The sequence below is a fragment of the Gallus gallus genome, chromosome 3 (assembly GCF_016699485.2).
Source record: "Gallus gallus isolate bGalGal1 chromosome 3, bGalGal1.mat.broiler.GRCg7b, whole genome shotgun sequence".
Classification (NCBI taxonomy): Eukaryota; Metazoa; Chordata; class Aves; order Galliformes; family Phasianidae; genus Gallus; species Gallus gallus.
This window is the reverse complement of record NC_052534.1, coordinates 90,842,204-90,866,458: the sequence shown is the minus strand read 5'-3', so window position 1 is coordinate 90,866,458 and position 24,255 is coordinate 90,842,204. Positions and strand designations below refer to the sequence as shown.

General features: G+C 37.2%; 1 protein-coding gene across 2 annotated transcripts in view; it reads left to right on the top strand.

Moving 5' to 3' along the window:
• Positions 1-24,255, top strand: part of DLGAP2 (DLG associated protein 2) — a 456,527-nt gene that overhangs the window by 291,989 nt on the left and 140,283 nt on the right. The window contains exons 4-5 of one of the 2 annotated variants that reach the window (XM_025149074.3): positions 3,022-3,054; positions 5,979-6,098. The exons of the other annotated variant lie outside the window; for it this stretch is intronic. The gene's annotated coding sequence lies outside the window, so the exon portion shown is untranslated. The remainder of the gene's footprint in view (positions 1-3,021; positions 3,055-5,978; positions 6,099-24,255) is intronic. 2 annotated transcript variants of the gene reach the window in all.

The following is a 24,255-nucleotide window of genomic DNA, read 5'->3' as shown; positions in this document are numbered from 1 at the left end:
ATGTTTTCTCTTGTACCTTTAAAATTGTCCCTTCCACTTCTCTGGTGTTGGCACTCTGCCGATGCCTGTCAGCGGTGTCACTGCAGAAAGCAGCTGTGCTGTGCGTTGGCATTTTGCTGTAAGCACAGCGCTAAGGGTACCGTGCGAGTGGAAGTCAAAGGTTGTGTGCTGGATTATTGTGCAGTGTCCTTTTTTTTTTTTTTGAAATAGGAAGAGCAGGGCCCTGGAGGCAAGGCATAGACAGGACTTCATCTTTGCTAATCAGCTCTAAGAAAAAACAATTAGCTTATTGGCATGAAAAGCTTGTGCCATCTCCAATGTCTGTTGCCCTAAGCTAATGAAATCACTGCGGCATACCAGAGATGCAGCTTGCTGAGAAGTACATCCTCTTTCCTTTTCAAAAATCATACCATGTAGTATCAGTGGAAGTCAACTTTGTCTTTAAATCACTGCTTTTTTCTACTTAGAGAAATTAATTATAGTATGGATCAGGTAGAGATTGCATGAATGTAATTCATTGCTAATTGCTACTGTGGACATGGCAGCTGTTTTTCCCTAAAAAGGGGCTAGAAATGTGTTTCATTTGCATGTACTTCATTTTCATCTCATATTCCTGCTCTTTGCTTAGGAAGTCTTGTTTATCAAAATAAAAGTGAATGCTACAAAATCAGGGCAACTCGTAGGATAAATAGAATGGAGGAAAATTGGATTCCACTGACCAAACTTACTTAATTGAAAATCAGTCCAAAAAAACTACAAAGTCTTCTAAACAGTAACAGAAAATGTTGCATTTTCTCCTGCTTCTTGAATCTAAAGAGAAGTAGAAGCAATCCTATGGCAGAGCCTGAGTACCCCAGTTGTTTCAGCCACAGCAAAGGTTTCATTCCAGTGTAGCTGCAGTAACTGCACATATTGAAGTCTAGCAGGGAAATGCTGCACACTGTATTTCTCTTTCTGTGGGAAATTCTACATGGTCTGCCTGTGCTTTGTCTGCTCATATCACTCTTAGTGAAATGCAACGATAGAATTAGGACATGTGGATCATGATCTGTGAGTCCAAAACCCCATAAACATCTTTGGTTTCAGCTAGTAAAGTAGGTCTGATTTTATTTAAAAGTTCACACAGGACATGTGCTTGGGTGACAAACTACCTTGTTTTTGCCTAGTGTAGGTTGACTTGTAAGAAAACAAACACATCCACCATTCATATCTTCATCTTAACGTGTAGTGTTACGCGGTAGTGCTGCTTTATGCTGAGACAAGAGCCTAACCAATTTATCTGCATTGTTTTCAGAACAGCATTTTTACAGTAATTTTCATCTGCAATTATCAAACTGTGCGTGCACGCTTGAGAAATAAATCCCAATTTTTGTTGTTTTTCTTTTAAATTTAAGGCCTTCTAAAGAAGACTTTTTTTCTTCTCGTATTCTTTTTCTTGAATTTGCATAAGGACACTTGCATCAGTAAAATGACACAGAGCAGATGTTCTCAAACACATTAGTGCAGTGGCAGGATGTGCAGCCACAGCATGTGCACAGTGACAGCAGTTTGGGCAATTCAAGTATTACGAGGTTGTTTGGGATGATTCAGATTTGCGTGGTGGATGCATCCAGTCTCAGTGCTTGCAGAGAGCAGTCCCTGCACAGCTAGATACTGCCTTTATGCATAATGTGCGTTTGGGGGGGCTGGGAGGGTGTTTATGAGGCCACAACATGATTTTATCTCAGGCTCTAGAAGTAAAAGTGCTGAGATTTGCTCTTCTTCCTGCTGTCATGTGGGATAAAGTTTGATGTGATAAAGCTCTTGACCCCACATACTTGAGTGTTAAATAATGTGTTGTGTTATAGAATCATAGAATATCTCAAGTTGGAAAGTACCCATAAGGACCATGAAGTCCAACTCCATGTTTCACACAGGACCAACCCAAAATCAGATCATACGACTGAGAGCATTGTCCAAATGCTTTTTGAATTCGAGCAGCTCAGTGCCATGACCACTGCCCTGGGCAGCCTGTACCAGTGCCCAAACACTCTGCCAGTGAAGAGCCTTTTCCTGATATCCCACCTGCATTCACTATCTTGGATTTTGGAAAGCCATTCTCTCTATCACATTTGTCACATCTTAGGTTGTTCTTCGTTCTCTTATAACGTTGAGCATATTCTTAGTCGTTAGGAAATTTTTCTCCTTTGAACAGGTATAAATTATTAGAGCCAAGAACACTTTCCTCCTGCCTTCCAGTACAAGAAGGTATATGTCAAAGGATTCATTGGTAGACACTTCTCCACTGATATTTACAATCAGTAATTGTATTACAGGAAATTTAGGATTTCTGTGGATTCAGTTAGTAACTAAGAACCTGTATCTGTGGATGATTGCAATTGGGAAAGAATTTTTTTTTTTAAGATAAATGAATTTAAAAATGCTTCTATAAAATGCCTAGATTGCAAGCTACCTTTTTCTAGGCGGTGCTAACATACATTTATGGTACTTGATTTCAGCAGGAGTACCCTCGGTTCTCCTTCCCTTTGCACTCATGTTTTTAAAGCAGATAATTCTTTAAAAAAGTCCGAACAAATGAGGACTGGAATAGACAAAACGAGGTCTTATTTTTGACAGTCGAGATAGAAAACCTTCCATTTAAAATGCTATGATTTAAAAAGCATTCTGCAGATTTCTTGTTATTGATCACACGTGCAAACTGAGAACAAATACTTATACTCAAAGTATAAGCTTCTGAAAGGAGATGCCCATTTTAAAAAGTGTAAAGATGTAAAAAACAGTTGTTTGTCTTATAATAGTATAAGAAACTTCTCGTAATATTCAAGACTTTCATCCTTAGCTCTGTACAAAACGATGGAGAGGGAAAACTATATAATGCAATGCTGAGTGTAATATCTTTGTTTTTCATATCTTTGATTCAAAGTTGATATTAGTAATAATGTCATATTTGGTGCCAGGTTTGTTTTTGGTTTGTTTTTTCATATTAAATTAAAGATGATTTTTTCACTGTTTTAATTTCAGATTTGGATTCTCTAACAGGGCATGCATTTCCAGGTAAAGTGGACAGTTAGATTAGATTTTATTTGTGTGTCTTAAATTGCTTTTTTTCAGTTTATTGGGAGGGAGGGCTGGGATTAAAATTTAATACGTGTGATTCTTACAGCATTTTGTTACATGTCAAAATTGTGTTGTTAGTTATTTTAAATTATAGATAATTGAAGAAGAAATAGTTATTACATGCGCTAGTTGAGAAAAATAGAATTAAAAGCCTGCTTTAAATATTAACTACAGTATCTTTGATATTGAACCAACCAAGGGAATAAAAGAATTGATCCAAAATATCAAATCCTAATGAAAATATTATTTTATTCAAACTGACACATGATTCTTAGAGGAAAAATAAAAGCCCCCTATAGTGGCTAAGGAAAGCTAAGGTTCCAGGATTATGACAGTTATCTGTTCTCTTATTACAAATGTATAGGAAATGGGTTTTGAACAATAAGATAATCATTTTCAGAAGAGAATTATGAATGAAAGAGAACACAATTATGTTAATTATGTCATTTTTTATGCTGCATAGAAATTAGCTTTAAAAGCAGACTACTTGATTAATTAAAACCTGTCAATTCTTGCAGCTATAGTAATGTAACAATTCAAAACTTCTGAGTTGGGGAGTTATTCAGCAGAAATATAAGAGAGGAGAATTTGATGCTCAGTAATAGCATGAATTTCTGTTTCCCAAGTCAAAGTTTTGGCTCAGTAAGAACATAAATGAGCACTCTGTGATAAGGCAAATCTCTTACATTTTGCAAACATGCAGATGCTTCCTCTAATCAAAATCCTCTCTTGAATTTTTCTTCCAATTAACAGGTTGTATAAACTAAGACACCATTTTCTTTTCCCAAAAAGGTTTTTAAACACAATTTGTGATGGTATTTGTTATTATAAATGTACTGATCTTTGTTATGTAATTGGCTTCTAATTTATCTACTGCATAATATGATATTCCTCCTTCAATTGTCCTTTAAAGCAGTATTCTTTAAAATTCTTGTGACAGTAGCTTCACTTCAGGTTTTCCAAGTGTTTCTGCATTGCCAGCTTTGGATATGCTGTAGGAATTTCAGTAGAAGAAATAATATAAAAAAAAAAAAAAAAAAAAAGGTTGGAAGTCCATCATGGAATTTGTTTTCAGTGCGGAGCAGATCTGAGTATAGTCTGTCAGGGCTATTTATACTCAAGTACAGCAACAGTCCAAGTGATGCCTGTTCGAAAAGTCAAATGCTCCAAGTGCAGATTTTGCCATTTTCATCCCAGATGAGGAGACTTACTCTGAGTAGTCTGGTTTGATGTGAGTCACAATTTTCATGGGCTAATATACTGCTTAACACGGGCATTGTGTATATCTGATTTTCATGATTGCTATCAGATATATGCATACATCACCGAGAGGGACATGGAGAGGAGCAGCATCAGTGTATCTTTTTTTTTTCCCTCTTTTTTAAAATTGAGTCTGCTTTCTTTCTTTTTTCTTTTTTCTTTTTTCTTTTTCTTTTTCCTTTAACATAAGTATTTTATGGTACTAGATAGTGCTATCGTGGTATGTCTGATTCTTAGTTTGAAATATGGCAATCCTAGCATAGCAATCATGACTGATTCTGACAACAGAGCCTTACACTAATGCGAATGCTATAGAATTATGGGAAAGAGAAATCATCTTTATTCTATGTAGAAGATGTCCTGAATTACAGGACAGGTGAATTATATTGCTGTATTGTATTCCAGGCTTAGCTGTGCATAGCTCCATCAAATGGCCCATTGGTTAGCACAGACAGAAAATTCTTTGAATCATACTCATTGTCAAAGGGATGTAGAAGAATAGTATAGGTAGCTGTGAAGAACAAAAGCCTGGAAGCATGGGGTTTGGCTTAAATAGATGCTCATTTGGAGACTCACAGAGTGAAGATGCCGCTTTGCAACTCACAGAAATCACTAGAAGAGCCATTTCTCATTTTTTGCTTTTTTTTTACAGACTTACTCTTTTCACACAGAGCTGTGATGACAGCAGAATGTCCTGTCTTGTCTTCAACTTTACTAGCATTTAATAATTAAGTCAGTATTCTGCTATATCCCAAGTCATGACAGTATTCTGCTATTATATTGAAGGTTTTATCGTTACAGATATAACTAAATTAAATACCAAAAGGGATGCTTAGGTGTCTAGTTATAATGGAAATCAGACAACTAAATCCATCCTGACACTTGTGCATAAGTAATATAACTAGTTAGACATGTTAGTTTTCAGGAGACAGAAAGAATCAAGGTGCTACTTAGACTTCTTTGATATCAATGGGTTAATTAGATGAGATACATCCAGATGATCCTAGTGTATTAATATATGATTTGGATCTCACACTGAACAAACAAAACAAATCCAGTGAGTTTTCTGTTTATCTCATCTTTACTCCCTTTGAAGCCCATCCAGCAAGATTGATTAACAAAACCTCTATGAGTGTGGTGAGCCAATAGTTTTCCATCTGACCCTCTGCCAGTGCTCTGCAGGGGCCAAGCATGTGAAGACTCCTTTCCAGAAATCACGTAGCTGCAGTAGTACAGTGCTGAGGGGAATGAGTGCTAGTCCCTTTGCTGGGCATGCAAATCAAACCTGGTTCAGCAATGACCTAATCATATAGTTCCTTCTTCAGAAGGGATTTGCATCCAGGTGGCTTCAAAGTCAAAGAAAGCAAGCTCACATTAGGATATAAGTACTTTCCCTATCACCTCTGTCCTCAATATCAACTTTCTCTGTGTTTTCTGTAGATGTGGGAAATCTCTGTTACTTCAGAGACAGACCAGAACATAAATCAAACCAAAATGTATGTTTTTATGTCAAAGGAAAAATAAATTCTTTATAACCCTTGCAGTTAATCAGCTGAAACCCTAAAGTACGAGATTTGATTATAGTCATTGTCTTAATGCAGAGCTGCAAGTGTTATGGGCATGTTGAGAACTTCCAGAAGCTGGATTAAAGCATCTCTTTTACAATGATATCTATTCTCGTCCTAAAGCTCCAAGCAATGGCGAGTCCACCAGCTCCCCTGGTAAGCCGTTCCAATATTTAATTTCCCTTAGCGCTAGGAGATTGAAATGTTGTGGAAAGGTTGCATTTGTCTAATTTCAGTTTCCAGTCTTCCTACTGCTATGCTTTTGTCCATAAGACTGAAAAGTCTACTTTTCCCAGATATGTTTTCTGTCTATGAAAAACTGATTATTTGCAATGACCTGTTGAAAAGTCTCTGTGCACAGAAGCTTGTGCACCTTTAATGGCTGTGCCACCTGGCCCGATGAAGTTTCTGACCTGCAATACTTGCTTCATCCATATCTTTAACCCAGCACAATTTCAACACCCCTACTACAACTAAAAATTTATACATAGCAATCAAGGCACCTTTGAACTCTTGTTTTGGTAAGTTGGATATGTTGTCCTCTTCAATTCTCACACTGTAAGACTGTTTTTCTGATAGCTGTCGTAGGAACTTCTTTTTTTTTTTTAAGCCTATGAAAACTAGAGAGTCTGTTCATGTAGAAATTTTGGAAATGCTTTGTATAGAAGCAAAGTCATTTCTTTTTTAATATAACGCCTCCTTCCTCTCTCCCCTTTGTAAGCATTTATGTACAGTTTTGAACTGCCAGATTGGGTTGCAATGGCTATCCATGTCAAGCAGTCCAAACAGTGATCCCAAAATGTAGCTGATTTACTAGGAATGAATGATTTTCCCATGTCAGATGGAGGAATGAGTCTAACAGCTGAGATCCAAGGTGCGTGGGAATGCTTACTGTTGCAGTACATGAAATCAAAATTTTTCCAATCTGCTGATACCTGTGGGACCCACCACCCAGTTTGGGGTGATCATCATCCTGAAGAGGAAGGAGGAAAAGACAGCATGTATCTCTTGGGAGCAGGATGAAAAAAATGGCTGAGACTTCATAGCATGTCATACAAAATCTTACCCTAATTTCCACAATCCTGCTAAACAGAAAATATGGTGCTGTTTACTGTGGCCAAAGGCACAGTAGTGCCTTTCTTGAGTGTTCTTACCAAACTACTCAGGTAATTGTGTTCTTTCTTAATCCCATCAATGCTTTCATGGCAGAACCATGAGAGATCTGACCTTCGGGGTTATGTATCTGGATAATAAATGTGCCACAAAAACAGCCAATTGGAGCAGAATCTCCTATGCTATGGATCTAAACAAAGTCCTTTGTCACCACATTTTCCATGTCTTTTGTTTGCCTGCTCTAAAACACATTTTGGTGGTGACAGCTTGTGCAGACTGTGTCAGTAGTGTGTCCAAAGCAATCATTTGCTTTCTTTAAAACATTTTTTTTTTTCATGAGTATTGAAGAAGAGAAGAGACAGAGTTTAGGGATCCAGTTCTTACTTGAAGAATAAGTAATGTAGTTCGCATTAAAGTCTTTGGATAAGGGCAAAAAGTACAGTGAATATCAAGGTCTAAGGGAACCTTGACTTGCAGGGGAAGGTCATTGAAAGTGGGCTGCTCACTCAGGATATGTTTGTGGAAGTACAGTTCTTGTGCTCCTTTTCTGGGCAATAGGCTAGTTCCTTAGGTGAGATGGAGAATGGCTCTATCCCCTTGTAGACAGAGGCAGCAATAGCTATTACCAAATAAATAAAGTTTGGGTTTCAGTTCTGTTATTTTTTTCACTCAAACTCAGATTTTTTTTTTGCAGTTCCAAGTGAGTTCCAAACTCACTTGGAACTGCAAGTGCTCTGAGATACTAATTGCTTCACTGAATTAAGCTCCAATTCATAAACATCCCTATACCTAACATCTTGTTAGGTAACTCAATAAGTTACTTAAGTTATTAAGTTAACTCTTAATAGATTAAAAATAGGCACTCTGAGGAAAGGAAAGTTAATAGTGGTTGTCTGAATTGCTTTACACTGGTTGTGAATTAAGCCCATGGATTCATATTCTGAATTATATATGTATTAACTGGGTGTCAGCTGAGTTAGGAGGTAGTCAAAACGTGCCTTCTACCTCTGTTATATTTTATTTTAATTCCACTTTGACATGACTGGAGTGTTTTCTCCTGTTCTTACTATCAATCCTAACTACACTATCCAAATTCTTCAGTACGATGCATAGACTTTGGTTTCCATTGTGTGTGTTAATGATGAAAACTGTTTTGTTGCAATTCACCTGAATAAGCTTGAAGTTTTGTGAAATACCTCAGGACCAAAACTATTTATTCTACTTCATTGCAAGCAATGTAATGCAAAATCTCAACTTCAAAATGTTTTTATTTTATTTTATTTCTGAAAGTCATTTAGTATTCTTGGGAAAAGAATGTTGTCTCCAACACTGTTGGTAGACCTAGGGTAGAGCCAAACAGAATTAGCATTCTCTGGTCTTTGCATAGTAGCTGGAGCTATGGTAGGAATTTGGCACATGCAGTCATGTAGAAAGTGTTTACAGAAAGAGGGTCTCAAATGCTAATCGAGTATGAACCATTCTAATCCCTGAGTGTATCTGATCAAGGAAGTTGTTTGGCGACCTGCTCATTTTCCAGAAGTCACACTTTGACCATATAATGAGTATCATTTCACAGGTTAGTTAATTGCCTACTGAACTGCACACTTTCCTATTCACAGATTTGCCAGGTCCAAAAGTTAAATGGACATCTCATTCATTATACCAGTTCTGGGGCTTTGTGGCTGAAATCAAAGTTTATTTGAAAGTGTCTGCTCAGCCATATTACGTGTGGTTACTGTAGCACTCACTTAGAAGTGCAGAAAGTCCTCAGCTTGTTTATCCTTTTATCCAAAGCATGTTTAAGGTTGGGCAGAATATTAATGAAGAATGGGTGTCTTAGAACAAATAACGCTGAACGGAATTTAGTCCAAGAGTATCAACAACCGAATATCAAAGTTCAATGTTATTTGATGAGAGGTGGCAGATCTTTAAAGAGCAAATTTGGAGAAATTATTATTTCAGAGATGCTTTAGGCCAGCTGTCTTCTTGATTTTGCCCAGGGAGTTGTCTGCCCATGGAATTGAAGGCTGGATGAATGATTTTTTTTCCTAACCTTTTCACTGAATTTTGTTGCCACTAGTTTTGATTTGCATCAAATTCAAAAAGAGCAAAATATTTCAGCTTGAATACATACACATATATATTCATGCTGAATACAATCTTGATTAAAAAGAAATAAAATGAAAGCTCGTAAGCCATGGGGGGATGGAGTATGATGAGTCTGTAAACTAACAAAAAAGTCATCCACAGCTGAATTCCCTCTGATCTTCCTATTCTGTCAGAATCGGGATGGTTTCACAAACAAGAAATAAGCCTTCTTTCATCTGTTACATTATATCTCCTAGAGCTCTTATCTGGCCTCATTAACAGAACTAAAGAACAGAACTAAACACTTATGCCTCTTGATTTTCTATTCTCAAATGAAAATGGTGAGGAGAAGGCTCGTATGTGTACTGTCCTTCTGTTGCCTTCAGCCTGGAGTAGGATTTAGCAGTGCATAGTCCAGCAGGCTGCCAGATGAACCTGCCAGTAGGAAACCAGGCATTCCCTAACAAAAAGAAAGGTTTGGTAAGTGAATTTGCACAGGAGAGGGAAAGATAAAAGTATATTTCAAATTGATTTAAATTTCTTTGGAGATTTTTCTCTATTTCCAAGCCCCTTCAGTCTTCTAGTCCAAACGAGCTGATGAGTCCCAGCTGAGTAGCTCTGGAGTTGGCCCCTTATGGGCAGTGGGCAGAGGCTTGTAGGTCACGGAGCAAACCTTTCCTGGAGTTGGAGCAGCTGGGCAGGGCACAGCACTGTGTCACGTCCTGCTCCAGACTGCAGGCTCCTAACCAGAGATAAAAAAAAAAAAAAAAAACTAACAAAAATGGTTAATTGTGTGGGAACTTGACAGTTGTATAGATTTCATTTCATTACTTAAAGATTGATTTCTGCGTCCTCGGTTTCACCCGTTAAATTTCCTCTTCAATATAGGTAGAAAGGCATGTGAAAAGCACACTAACTTTTCTTAAAGATGAGGTAGTTTCAGAATTAGTAGAAGCTATATACACATCCTTGCAGTGCAATTATTTTACTCTTTAGGTTTACTTGAACTCATTTCTTCAGTTCTTCACTGTTTTATATTTTTTGTAAGAACTGTATGAGTAAGCATAGCTGTAGATGTACAGGTAACTGTGTACATCTTATTACTTAGCCATTTCTATACATTCTTCTTTATGAGATCTATACAGTTCTTGATTTTGTTTAATATCAAGTTAAAGGTTTAATTTTAAGTTGTGCTTTTAATTTATTCTTTTTAAAAATATTTTATTAACGATTGCTTTAAGTGCTCTGGAGTGCTTCATGTTAAGGGTAAAAGATGAATCAGAGTAATTATATACCTCATTCATTACCACCAAACGGAATTAAAAGGAAATAAAATGAAGAAAAAAAGAAGAAAAAATAGATGTGGACTCTGGCTACCAGTTATTGCAGAGCTGCACGATGTATCTCTGATTTACAAATACATGAATTCATGACTTGATTCTTTTTTAATTAAACATTTCTTTTTAGAAAAAAAAAAAAGAAACATAATTACTTGAGAGCTGCAAGGGCAACAGTAATTATGATATTGGGCTTGTCACACTGTCCTGAAGAGTCTATTAAGGCAGAGATTTTTCTAATCTGTCATTCAAGTATTCTTGCTATGTGTTTAGCCTGTGATGCTGCTGGAAATTGTTGTGAACCTATTATGCTGCAGAACATTTTAAATAGCCCCAGCACTTCATAATGTTAAGAGAAACAGGTCAAATGAAGGCTGAAATGTTCAAGTCTCCAAAAAGAAATATATTCGGCATTTAAAACTAATTCCATCGTCTACAAGAAATCACATGAAGAAAGTTATTAAATTGGAATTATAGCCATAGGCAAATCCTTAAGGAGGATAATTTAGATTGTGAATTGAAAAGAGGACAACCATGTTGGCTCAAGGCATAAATTTGACATTAATCTGCCAAAATGTGGAGTTTTTATAGATTGTGACAGATCTATGAAGTACTGTGCATATCTATTGAGCTTTCCATTGTAGATACTATTAAAAGACGTCTTGTTCCAATTTTGCACTAGGCTCTGCATTTCTGAGAGAAGCAATTGGCTGTTTTCTCCATCATGCCCAGGAAGTAAAAATAATTGTCTTAAGGCTGAGACAGGAGTCTGACAATAACAAGTTAAAGCTCAACTTCTTGTGATCCTCGCTTAAAACCTTTCTCCTTTAATTTTCTCATTTTTGTTCCGTGGACAAAACATAGCCTTTTTCACAGCTAAATTGAAAGTAGTTTAGCTTGTAGTTTTTAAACAGCTTGGAAAGTTTCAGGTGGTAGCTGCTGAAAATAGTCAAGTATGAAGCACTGCAATGATGATGTTTCTAATTAACTTTGATTATATACTTTCCAATTCTGCTCCCTAGTGCCATGTTCAGACCATCCTGAAGCAGCTGAAGGTTATAGTGAGAGTTCTTTACGAACTCAGCAGCTCATGTCGGTACATATTTTTCTACAATATGCATCTGTTTTCTTGGGACACCATATGAATCATGGCCATTATGGTCCTCAGTTACCAGTTAGTAATGAAGCAAAAACGTCTTTATGGATTTTAGTTGTTAGTGTACGCAACAAGGTAGATTTTAAAAAAGTAGTTCTATATTGTTGTTCTGAAATGGTTGTGTAAACTGGTTTTACCCAGATAAATATTAACTCCATATATTTTTAAATATTGTTAATTACATTTTTGACATTTATTTAGGACCATGAGTTTTTACACTCTTTTGTAATTAGGACTCAGCTGTGAACTACCAAAGCTTTGCCAAGGAAAATAATAATTCATTGCAAACCAACAAAATCTGAATACGTTTAATGTACTGCATAGACTACCAATCAGGTATTTCATTGCTGTTACAAAATTTTTAACAAGAATAAGCCATAATACTATATAAACTTCTTCTGAAATGATTAAATAGTACTCAAATGTCATCTGTCACAAATTAACATGTTGGATATAAATTTTACTTTTGACATTTTTTCTGTTTCAGTTAGCGTTTTTCTATATCTTTCTCTACCTAACATGGTCATGATTCTTATAACCAGAAATGTTAAATGTGGTACTGTGAGGCTTATCTATCAAGATCCATGACTTATATGTGATTGATTTTAATGCAAGGCATTAGAGATGGCATTTTTACAGTCTTGTTCATTACCACTTGAACAATTTTTGCAGAAGTGGGATATTTACTGTTGTTTTACCGTTGTTGTAAATGGTTGTTTATGAGGGTGGATGGTGATAGGACAAGGGGGAATGGTTTTAAACTGAGACAGGGGAGGTTTAGGTTAAATATTAGGAGGAAGTTTTTCACCCAGAGGGTGGTGATGCACTGGAACAGGTTGCCCAAGGAGGTTGTGGATGCCCCATCCCTGGAGGCATTCAAGGCCAGGCTGGATGTGGCTCTGGGCAGCCTGGTCTGGTGGTTGGCGACCCTGCACATAGCAGGGGGGTTGAAACTTGATGATCATTGTGGTCCTTTTCAACCCAGGCCATTCTATGATTCTTTGTCTGGAAAAAGGCACATACTGTGTTAGAGTTGGAAAAAACGAACAACATAAAAGAAAAACAGACAAACAGAAAATAAACACCTGGCTGCTGTGGCTACTTTGTGCAATTTTTTTTAAGGTGAAGTTCATGAGAAGTGTTTATTGCATCTCCCACACTGAGCCCCAAATTGCTGCTGTCAAACTTTTGTGCTCCCTGCCCCCAGGACAGAAGATTCTGCTCCACCACCACCACTGCTTTTTTAGCTGCCTCTGTCAGCTCCTGTCTCTACTGCACTTCTCAACTCACCAAAATGAGAAAATACCTTCAATCACATAAATTATCTGCATCTTTGTATCATGCATAATTAATTCTCACTTGTGAAGTTAACCACTTAGTGCTTTACCTTCCATGTATCTGTTGAGGAAGGAAGATATTTGAAGAGGTAAGTGCCTTAGGGCCCCTGCAAGTGGCTCAAAACTGGAGAACTTCATTACAAAGTCTATCAAATGTAGTGTCCAGTATAGCTTGCTTTCAAAAGCATCAGTTACCTGTAGACAGGTGGTGATTCACTTGCTGACATCGATTAGATCTCTCTTCCAGAAGGAATTATTTTAGCCTTACTGAGAAAATACCATGAGACATTATTCTTTGCAGTGTAAGGATTGCAGGATGGCAATGCTGACCTTCCAGTAGATACAAATTAATGGTCCCTAATCTTTCCATTTAAACTGCAGCTACTCAAGTGTGAAATTTCATGACACCTTCAATGAAAACATAAGTTCTGGTGTCTCTTTTAAGTTATTTAATTGAAAACTGTAGAGTTAGATGTTTTAAAAAACACTTTGAAAAAAACACTTTACTCAGATTATTAGCGAGATTCACAGAACCACTGGGGAAGCAAAAGACTTGCGGCTATGGGAGTGTGTCAGCAGCATATTAAATTAGTAACTGTGTGTAGGCTCAATGCAAGGCTTAACAGGTGTCCCAGATATGTTGTGCTGACTCCATGCATTGAAGTGAGTCTTATTCTGGTAAATGAGAGGAGGAAGGAGAGAAAGAGGGAATCTGCCACTGGAAAAGCTTCGGCTCATTCTGGAAAGAAGCAGACTAGCCTAGAGGCAGGCCAGTGTCAGATGCCTTTCACTAGATATCCTGCACCATAAGGAGAACTCAGTTACTACATGGTGGTTTGAGGGTGGTAGAGGATGCTGTGAAATTCAGGTGAGAAGAGAAAGAAGCATTTTATTAGATCGCATCTGAAGTGAAAGCTATACCTTCCTCAACAGGTTTCCAGTGTTTTGTCTGTATACCATGTCAGAGCCTTAGAAGAATTACTTTTGTATTTTGTAAACAGCAATGACAATGAAGTCCCTAGAATGGAAAGCAGCTATGTTAGCTAAAATATGTTGCCTGTTGCTATGGGAACAGTAGCTCACAATTTTTTTATATAAGCACTTCAGCTACAGTTTTTGTGACATCTTATTCTAACAGAGAAACATATTTCATCCCACATCAGTTTTTGTTGTTGTTTTAAAAACAGTATTGGGCAGTAATCCCCAGAATCAAATCCTGAAATGATATACCATCCATAGAAATAAATTTCATAATCATTAACTGATCAATTTTTCAATTACAACATAATTTAGGAAGATACCAACCTTGAAACTGATTTGTCTCTGTGTTACTGATGACTTAAACACATGTAGCTGCTGAAAAACATTGTTTATTCTGAGTGTTGTAATTAATACTCTGCCCATCTCCTATCCCTTCCCATCATTTTTGTTGCAAATTAAGATGTACTAAGCAATAATCAATATTAAAATAGGCTTCAGATGTGTAGCTCATTCCCTTCTGAGTTTTAATCAAAACGTAATTTGATGTTACCTTACAGAACATTCTCACTGGATTCAGCCAAACATTATTTTTCCCTGCAGAGAATTACCCACATTCTTGTAACACACTTTCCACACTATGCAAGATACATGGTCTCTGTTCATTTCTTATTCAATAAAAAAGTGTTATATTTGTCTTGATATCAGAAAATGGAATTTGGAGCTCTTATTTTCCCCATGACATTATTTTATTATATTACGTAGTTGCTAAATAAACAGAGGATTATCTATCTGCAAGAGACAAGAAGCAAACCAAGCAAAACTTATTTTGCCTGTATTTGTTAAGCGTTGTTATCCAAGTAAAATAGATCAATATTATGAGAAGAAGGCAATTTTTTAATGAATATGGAGATGCATTCACTACCACATTTAAGATAAAAATCCAGGAAGTGTTTTCTGCTTAAAAGGTATACGATTTTTTCCATCATCTTATTATGTGGAATAACCTCATTAAACAGAGCTTTTATCTTCTTTAAACTATTCGTTTTCCGTTTGCCATAATTTTTCTTGCTGCTTCAGTTGTGTTGCCTTCAAGTCAAAGAAGCTCCAAAAATAAATGCATTTATTGAGCAATTGAGTGGATAGCACTGACTCAGGAGTTGTGCAGTGTGCCATTGAGCATTTTGTGGGTCGTTGCTAGGATCTCACCTAATAAACCCATTAGTAATAAAAACTGTTCTTGTCCTCATCTCTCCTGGATCAAACTTTCCTTTTCTCCTTGTAAGTCATCCAGGCTCTCCTAGTGTAAGACTAGGTCATCCCTTCTGTGCGCATCTAATCTGAATCCCACTTACAGTCAGTGAGGGGACCATGCCATTCAGTACCTGTGATTGCCTCTGCAGTGGGCCAGGGTCCCAGTGCCACATGGCCATCCACACAGTTACAGTGTACATGGCTCGGCATGTTTCAGCAATAAAAGTAGAGCAGGCATCTTTCCCAAAAAGCAGTTTTATTGCAGGCACGTTACGTGTGGAAGATGAAGACAAAGGTGAGCTGGTTTCAGCAGCACAACACAAGCAAGAGCAGTGTTGTGTCAGCCTGTCTCAAGGCCAGCATGATATCCCTGGCCCATTTCATTTACAACCACGAACAGTCTGTACTGATATTCCTGAGCAACAACGTGTGCTTGGATTGACATGTTCTCTCACTCTGACAAATGCAGATATTTCTCATGTGGCCACCAAATAGCTGGGATTTCCTTCTTTGGGACTGCACAAAACTGAGGGGCAGTTCTTCCAATGGTATACATTATTGAATTGAATCGAGCCATGATACTTGACAGCAACTCAGAAACTCTTGGCTATTTCTCTCCCCCATGCACCAGGATGATAAACCTATTCATCCCCCTGTGAAGCTTTCTGCAGAAAGAGAAAGATCTAGCTCAAAATTGGATTGAGGATAGCTCAGAATAACCTCAGGTTTTTTTAACATAAGAGTTTTAAAGCCTTTCCTGTACTGTCTTGTAAACAACTTTTCTTGCATATTCCATCTGATTTTTCTCAATTATCCACTGGTATCATTCAAGATGAAGAATAAATTTAATTCTCTTAGATGAAACTGGGTTATTGTTCCATTTAAGAAATTGGCAGAACTCCTGGGTCAGGATCTGCACTTCTGCCAAGGTGAATTATGACTGTGTTTGTTAATTGTCACAACTTTTTAATGATATTAGTGAACTTTGTGGTTTGAATAGGTGCTATTTTATTCACTCCTCGTAAACTCTGAAAAGTTACAGAAAGTGTGTTCTTATTTTACTGTTTAAGGTCATAGCTTGTCTGTGCTTTCTTGACCTCTTATTCTGTATTTCAGTCTTTAAAATATTGCACAGTGTTTGCACAACCTTTTGCACACCTTTCCAACAGTATGCAATAGGAAGTAGTTCTGCAAAAAAAAGTTATGGAGATGATAAAGGGTATATTTTAATCTTGTTTGTGTCTTTAAAGGCATTTTTTATTTACTGAGAAGAAAGTACGTTTTATAAACAGGAACTTTCTCAAATGGATAACAAAATCTTACTTGATTTCCATAATACAGCAAATCATTTTTTCTTGAAAGAGAAATGTGCTAAAAGCTTTTAGGTATTTTTATAGCTTTGTGGATGAAGTCAAATCTATTTTTTCATCAGTGCTGGATATGCAAAGAGTGCAAGATAAGGTTTTGTGTATGCTTGGACAAAATATAAATATAAGCTATTACCATCTGAAACTGTTCTCATGGTAGCACATATATTCAAAACCTTACTTTCAAATGAAAAATAGAAGTTTTACAATCTGCAAAGGCTTCTGACCAGCTTTGGTACAACTTCCTTCCAGACTGCTAAGGCAACTGCAATTATTCTCAAGCACTGATATAGAGTTTGCAGGTTTGTGAATTTTAATCACCATGCCTTGGCGTGGAATTGAGTCTGAGCATAGATGGGGCAATCCACAGGATCTACCTTGGAGCAAGTAGTTCAGCTCTGGAGGCTGATTTCCTTATATTAAACAGTGGAGAATTATGGCCTGTAGCAGTGCCATGGTTGCCAGAACCTCTCAATTCTGAGTTTGCAAATCTGAGTGTGAGCCTAACTACAACCTACACACGTGTAGGTGTGAGGGTGGGCATTGGCCTTCCCTCTTTTCACACCCTGCCCTCCAAGCTTTGAGTCATGTGGTAAATGTGGGATGCTTGGTTTGCTCTGAGCACCTACTGTCTTGGATGATCTGTGGGTGAGTCAGATCCCAGAGGAGCTTGGGGTGAGGAACGTTCATCTTCTTAGCGTGGGGCAGAATGGATTAGGCTAACTCAGTTGGGTTAAAACCTGTAAGGCTAAGGTGCAGGAAGTACAAAGGACTGGTCACAGCCAGGGCAATGGTTTCTTCTTGCTACAATGACATGACCATTATCAAAATTTGCACTGTCAGCTGCCAAATCTGTGGCTCAATGAAGAACTCAGTTTGGAAGAGTAAGCAGCAGGGAAGGCTTCTCATTCCAAGTAGTGGTGACAAGTGTATCTGCTGCATGTAAGCATCTCATGTTAGCCTAATTGTTCAAGGGTTGTTCTTCTGTATTGCAAATGTGGGATAAAATGTATTGGAAAACTGTTTTGCCTTCTTTTCTAGGAAAAAAAAAAAAGGAAAAAAAAAGAGGAAAAAAAAACAGAAAATCAGTTTGGATTTAATGAAATGTATAGTTTGGTTTTTTTTTCATGTTAAATAATTATTTATTGGGACTTTGACGTGGTTGTGTGTTAAGTATCTGGTTCTGTGTTTGAATTTCAGAGGTGACATTCATTTCACCTAAGTATTTACACTGTAGCTACCTATGTTAAAGGTAGTTACCCCAGTCTTACTTTACATTAAATGGAGAAAAACAAGCACTTTCTGAATATGATTCATCTGACCTATTTAAGATTTCTGTTTTAGGATTAGATGAATAGCACACTGAAAGTACTTTATCTCCACATTGACTATATATGGACAACTCTACTGAAATTCATTTAGGCAGTTGGATCTTCTTCCTGTTGAGTTAAATAAGTATGCAAGAAAAGTTCAGGAAGTAAGGCTTCTAAAGAACTTTAAATCATGTTGGCATGTTGGTAGAACTCATGTCAAGGAATATGCATCTACTGTGGGGTTTTTTTTGAATGATAAGTAAAATTATTTTTCCATTGGTCATTCTTTGTGAGAATTGTTAATGTATTAGGTGTATAGGCAAGTCCAAATTAATTAGAAAAATTGATTAACAAAAGAACCTTTACTACACAAGTTCCTATTTGAAAGAATAGAAATACTGAAGTCTTAATCTCCTATGAATTTGTGTTCTCTATCTGAATTTCCATCTCTTCCTTCTCTTTATTGCCCCATGTAGCATCCCATACAGAAGCAAAGCTAAAGCTAACTCAGAGCTGACTTAGCATTAACTAATACCTGTGTGCCAGCTGGGCACTAGGCTTCAATCAGTATCATGGCTTAGTTCCATCTCAATGGGGACGCTAACTTGCACTTCTCTCCTTTGTTCATTTTATGACTTTCACAAATTATATGTGAATTCTGTTTCTCTTTTGGCTGAGTCTCTGAATTCCTTGAGTTAGTGGGAGACTGCAAACTGCCAGACAAATGGGCCACCTGTCTGCACAAGCCACATCCTCTAATTATTCAATGCTAGAAGTAGAAATAAGACATATAAATAAGGCTACAAGAATAGTGGAAGGGCAGTTGTAGACTACAAACATCAAGAATGCTGTGGAATATGAAGTAGAAATACCCCTAAATTACTATTTACTTGAGTAATAACTCTTTATAACACAGCACCATGGGTGTATTTGCAGACTGGGACCAGTCAGCAGTCTTTTGTTCAGTGATCACTCTACCTGGCCTTTCATGCTTTGTGTGATCTTTGTGCATAGCCCATTTTAGCTGGCCAGATGCGCAGTCCTTTCCCACACGACACATTTGGCAGATCCATAGATGGATTAATAGGTTTGACAGGTTGGAAATGAAGTACTTTAGGTCTACTTAAAGTGACTGAGGCTGGCTCTTACACTATATTTCATATTTCTTCTATATGTCTGTAATTTTAGTTATGCATGAATTCAAATTCATTCTGCTCATGCTCAGAGTTGATCACTCATGAACAAATTGCAGGCCATGTAGCTGTAATTACTGCACTACAGTATGGAGTTAATAAAGCTCTGCTGAGAACTGAGCTGTAGCCCAATGCTGTGCTAATGACAGCTTGTATGGCTCTTCCACAGAAGTTGGCTTACACAGAATCATCAGAGCCTGCCTTTTTGCTGAAAGCTTTTAGAGACCCTCAGTACTGGTAATCTCATGTTGTATTTTACCTGCAGCTTGTGTGAAGGAAGAGCTGAGTGAGACATTAGGCTAACTAATAAGCCTTGCAGAAGCACAGGATTCAGAAAACACTGTTAAAGCTGATGATAATTGTGAACAGCACCTCTCAAATATGATCTTTAGGACTGACTGGAGTGCCACTTAAAATGCACTTTTAAAATGTGGGTTCTGTATCCAGCTGCCTGAGAGAAGTCTCACAAACACTTCTATAGCTCTAATCATGATGCTGTGCTTTTCATGCCTCTTTCTTTTTTTGCTGATTCTGGCTTAAAAGGTCAAATAGTTCATGTATCATTCATTACTTTGACCTAGCAGCATCAAGCATCTGTAGCAGTTAACTGCAGCTATTATTCTCTAACCCCTTGGAGTGAAGGCTAGAAGCCTCGAAGTCCTGAGCTTTGAATTCTCTCATGTTTCAACAAAAGGATTTTGCTATTGAAAATGACACAAACCATACCTCAAGTATATCAATAAGGCTGTAACGTGGGGTGGGAATAGAAGAACAGGAACTGACTGCCAGCAGTAATTCTCACATAACTATAATACACGGTGAATATTAGAAACACAAGTATGGGATTTGGGGTGGTTCTTCTATTTGTTTGTTTTTTATTTATTTATGGAATACTATCTGTCCCTTAGACTTTGTGAAGTATTTTGAATCTGTAAGGTATCAGGCTGAATAAGAACTCACATTAGACATTTTACTTCTATTTGTCTCCATAGAAACAGAATGTTCAAATGTGTTAAGTTATTTTTGTCTGGAGTTTTTACATGCCTCAGAATTTGGACATGTGCTCAGAGGGAAAAGCTGTGAGATCTCAATTAAATTGTGTTGCTTTATGTACCATCAGCAGGTGAATGAGATGTTTTTGAATGACTACTGTCAAAAAAATAAACTCTGGAAAGAGAAAAATTAAGAACTCTGTATTGCAAATAAATAATGCTTCATCAATTTCCAAAATCTGTGCAGTGAATTACATCCTGCTTAAAATATCTGGAGCCAGCAATCTTTTGCTGTTGCCCCTTTGAAATCCAATTGGAGTAGGTAAGACTGCTGAAGGATGGTTAGCAATGTGGCTGTGTGAAATTTAATCTCTGTTGGAACTTTGTTTCTCAGTAGAGACTCAGAATCTCAGTAATTCTTCAGAAGAGCTGCACTGCAGCTGAATTAAATCTCACTTTATCTGGCTTTTTAACATAGAGTATTATTGAAGAAAAACTGGTCCAAAGCCTAGAGTTCAGTGAAGGAAGAGCTTCATGGGGAGTGACTTCTTTGAATTCCATTACTTAACAGAAAAACTGGTATTTATTTTCACTGATTTTATTTCAAATGTATTGATGTCTGAAATAAAATTGCTGGGTGGTGGGAAAGTTAACATTTGTCAGGTCTGAACTTGTAGGTATCAGTATATCAACAGTATTAAAGGATCAGCTCTTCCTGGAAAGATCCAAGAGTCATCATTTTTTGAATTAAATGCATTTTTCTTGTGCAAAGCAGATTAAAAAAAAAAAGATTAAAAAAAAACAGCAAATATAACAAATAAATATAATATGAAGTCACATTTGCAGTCTTATATAGTAGTTAACATTCATTTGCTGCTTTATGTTACAATACAGAAAGACAAAAGGAGACAACGTAAAGAGAAACTATAGGAAGTGCAGGAAAGATGTTACCTAGAACATCGTGTCAGACAGGAGGAATACCATGCAGAGCCAGAAAATTGTCAACACGCAGCAGAGAACAAGCTTGATATTCATACAGATGCTGTGACAAGAACACAAGTACACATTATATCTCCATAGCAAAGAACTTTGCTGCCTCCAAGCTACCACACAGTAGTGTCTCTAATTTCTCTTCAAAACTTCAGGTTAACTAAAGGAAAGCCACAAGTTTAGTCAGAAAGTAACAAAAATCCATGGGGTGCTAAAAAGCAATTCTAAGAAAAACGAGGTAAGTAGAGTTGAAAATGTTTCAGATAGCAGAGGAAACACGTATGTTAAAATTTTGTCTTCTAGGTAACTAACTGTACACCCAGAGATGTGCTTTAATTGTATGATACTCTCAAAAAATGTTATTTTTTTGTAGACTAAATCCAATCCCTCAAGAGAATTTTTTTTTTTTTTTTGAAATATACAATGTCATTTAAAAATGTGTGTTATTAAATGAGGAGACCTTATGGTAGCCTTCCAGTACTTGAAGGGGGCAGGTAGTGACAGGACAAGGGGAAATGGCTTTAAACTGGGAAAGGGTAGATTTAGACTAGATATTAGGAAGAAATACTTTACTGTGGGGGTGGTGAGACACTGTAATAGGTTGCCCAGTGAGGTTATGAATGCCCCTCGCTGGAAGCACTCAAGGCCAGGCTGGATGGGGCTTTGAGCAACCTGGTCTAGAAGGAGGTGTCTCTGCCTATAGCAGGAGGATTGGAACTAGATGATCTTAAAGATCCCTTCCAACCCAAACCATTCTATGATTCTATGAGCCTGTTCCCTTATCCAGGCATTGGTGAAGGTGTTGAAAAGCACTAATCCTAGTTTTAACCCTTGGAGATGCCACTAGTAGTCAGTTACTGGGGATTTTTTATTACTCATCACACCACTGCAAACTCCTGCTGTAGTCCACCTATCTATACCATGTTTTTGGGTATTTGCCTAGAGTTAATGATATTCATAATACATGCGATCTTCATGAATATTAATGCATTGCATTTGTGTTGTTCTCACTGAAAACATGACTAATATTTAGTCATTATACTAAGATGTTTCTAGCTATGCAGCTGTTTCCACTTCAACTCGAAGTGTCTTTGTTATTGGATATTTTGGATGCAGATATTATCTTATTCTGTGCTTGAGTACTGCTCCAGATGGACTGATAAGAGATGATTTCTAAAGGCATTTTTAAGTGGCTAAATGTCTACAGATCTGATCCCAAGAATGCTGAAATCACTGAAAAAACACCATCCAAGTTTCTGGATTTAAATGAGATCCACTGAATTCCCAAGTTCATTTGTTCAACAAATGCACTTAAATTATTGAAGAACTGGTGAGAAGAGCAGCAAAGAATGGTAAAAGGAAGCATCTTGAGTATGAATAACTGTAGTTTAAAACTTAATCCATAAGATTCTGTTAAATTTATTAGAAGATTTCACTACAATTATGTAGTGTAGAATCATGTACAGAATTTGATGGGAGGAGACAAAGTAATGCTTTGGCCAGGATTCCAAGCAAGATACTCAAAAGAATTTTGGAAACACTTGAGATCTTAAAAATATACATTATTAAAAGTATGAAGTTAGATTTGGTCCTTGTGCTGAAATGTCTACGCATTTCTTAGTACAGAGTAAACAGTGTATTAGCATTGAGATATTATAGGGAAAAGTACCAAAGAATTATAAATACATGTGCAAAAAGATAAGATCTGGTGCTTTAAGGAACGTTCAAGAGCAACAGTTTTGTCCTGTGGTTGCCTTTGCTTATTATGAGGAATGATTTTTCCTTTTCTCATCAAATTGGAAACTTGCTCGCAGCAAATTTCACTCACGTAGGATATTTCAGAAAGAATCTATAAAACCATCTGCATCTGCATTTAACAACAAAAAAACAAAATGCTGATTTACATTCACCTGGAAGTTTGAAGCTTTTCAAGTGATATGGGATTAGAGATGCTTCTGGAAATTTTGAGTCACATATGAACACTTACCATTATGTGTTCAAACCAAAGTAATTCTTTTCCTAAAGTTCTCCTGTGATTTGGAGAAGGCTTTATATTCTTTCATACACTCAAATATCAGAAGTGATGTTCTAGCTCCCTAAAATGAAAAGATAAAGAGGTAAAGATTTTAAAGTTACTAAAATGATTCAGCTCCCTTTCTGTAAAAGAGGTGCACGCTATTTACATTGTGTGGCTCAAAGTTTCTCATCAGGTCTAGTATTTACTGAGGCTTTATTTTACATTGTTATTTTTAATTGACTTTGATGAAGCCTTTGGTTAACACCGTGACTCTCAGTGCACTTTGTGAAGGAAGGTTAAACACAAAAACAAAAAGCCAGAAGTCTTATTTCCCTAAAAGAGCTTTTGTAATAACTTGAGCCAAATCCACATATTCTCTTGATCAGTTCCATCCAGCTCTCTGCACCAGAAAGCAAACTGAACAACACATATCTGTTCCATATTATTTGGCTGCCTTTAGTATTATGTGCAAGTTAATTGTTGGTACACTTTGATATTCTTATCTTAAAATATCACATGCACTCCCAGAAAGTTGAGGCCAACAACCTACATCCTACTTTGTTTCTGGTGTTACGGTATAATCTGGATTTTTCCAGTGTTAGAGTTGTTCTTTCTTCACAGTTGAAATTGTTCCTACTGAGAAACACTGCCTCAGCTGAGGGATGAGAGAAGGCGCTGTTTTCTGGGAGAAGTTCTGAATGTAGGTCAGTGTGACTACACGGGATGGAGGGAATTTATGGCAATGTGCGTGCACATCTTGGCGAGCAGTCAGCACTGTTACCAACTGGTGGTGAGGGCACTGTGTGGTCGTAGGAATTCCTGGAAAGTTCCTTCTCGCTGCTGGTTGGAAAAGGCAAGCTCAGTAATGGTAGTAGAGGAATATATTTGGGACTGCTACATGGCACACATAGCCAGTTTTACTGTGGAAGAGTTTTCACAACTATGCCAGTTGTGCTATAGGAGATTTATCGCTGCTATGCTTCTGAATTTAGAGAGGAATAGCCTTTGTTGCTGGTAATGTTTGCTTAGATTGCAGGAGCACCGCATGACCCTGGTAGAGAATTCCTCCTATTCAGTGGGGAAAAAAGTAAGAGAGGAAAAGCAATTGTGCTTGCAGGGTCTAATAACATTTGTGTATTGAGCTGCACCAAGTTTAGAATGTTCTGTGTCATCAACAT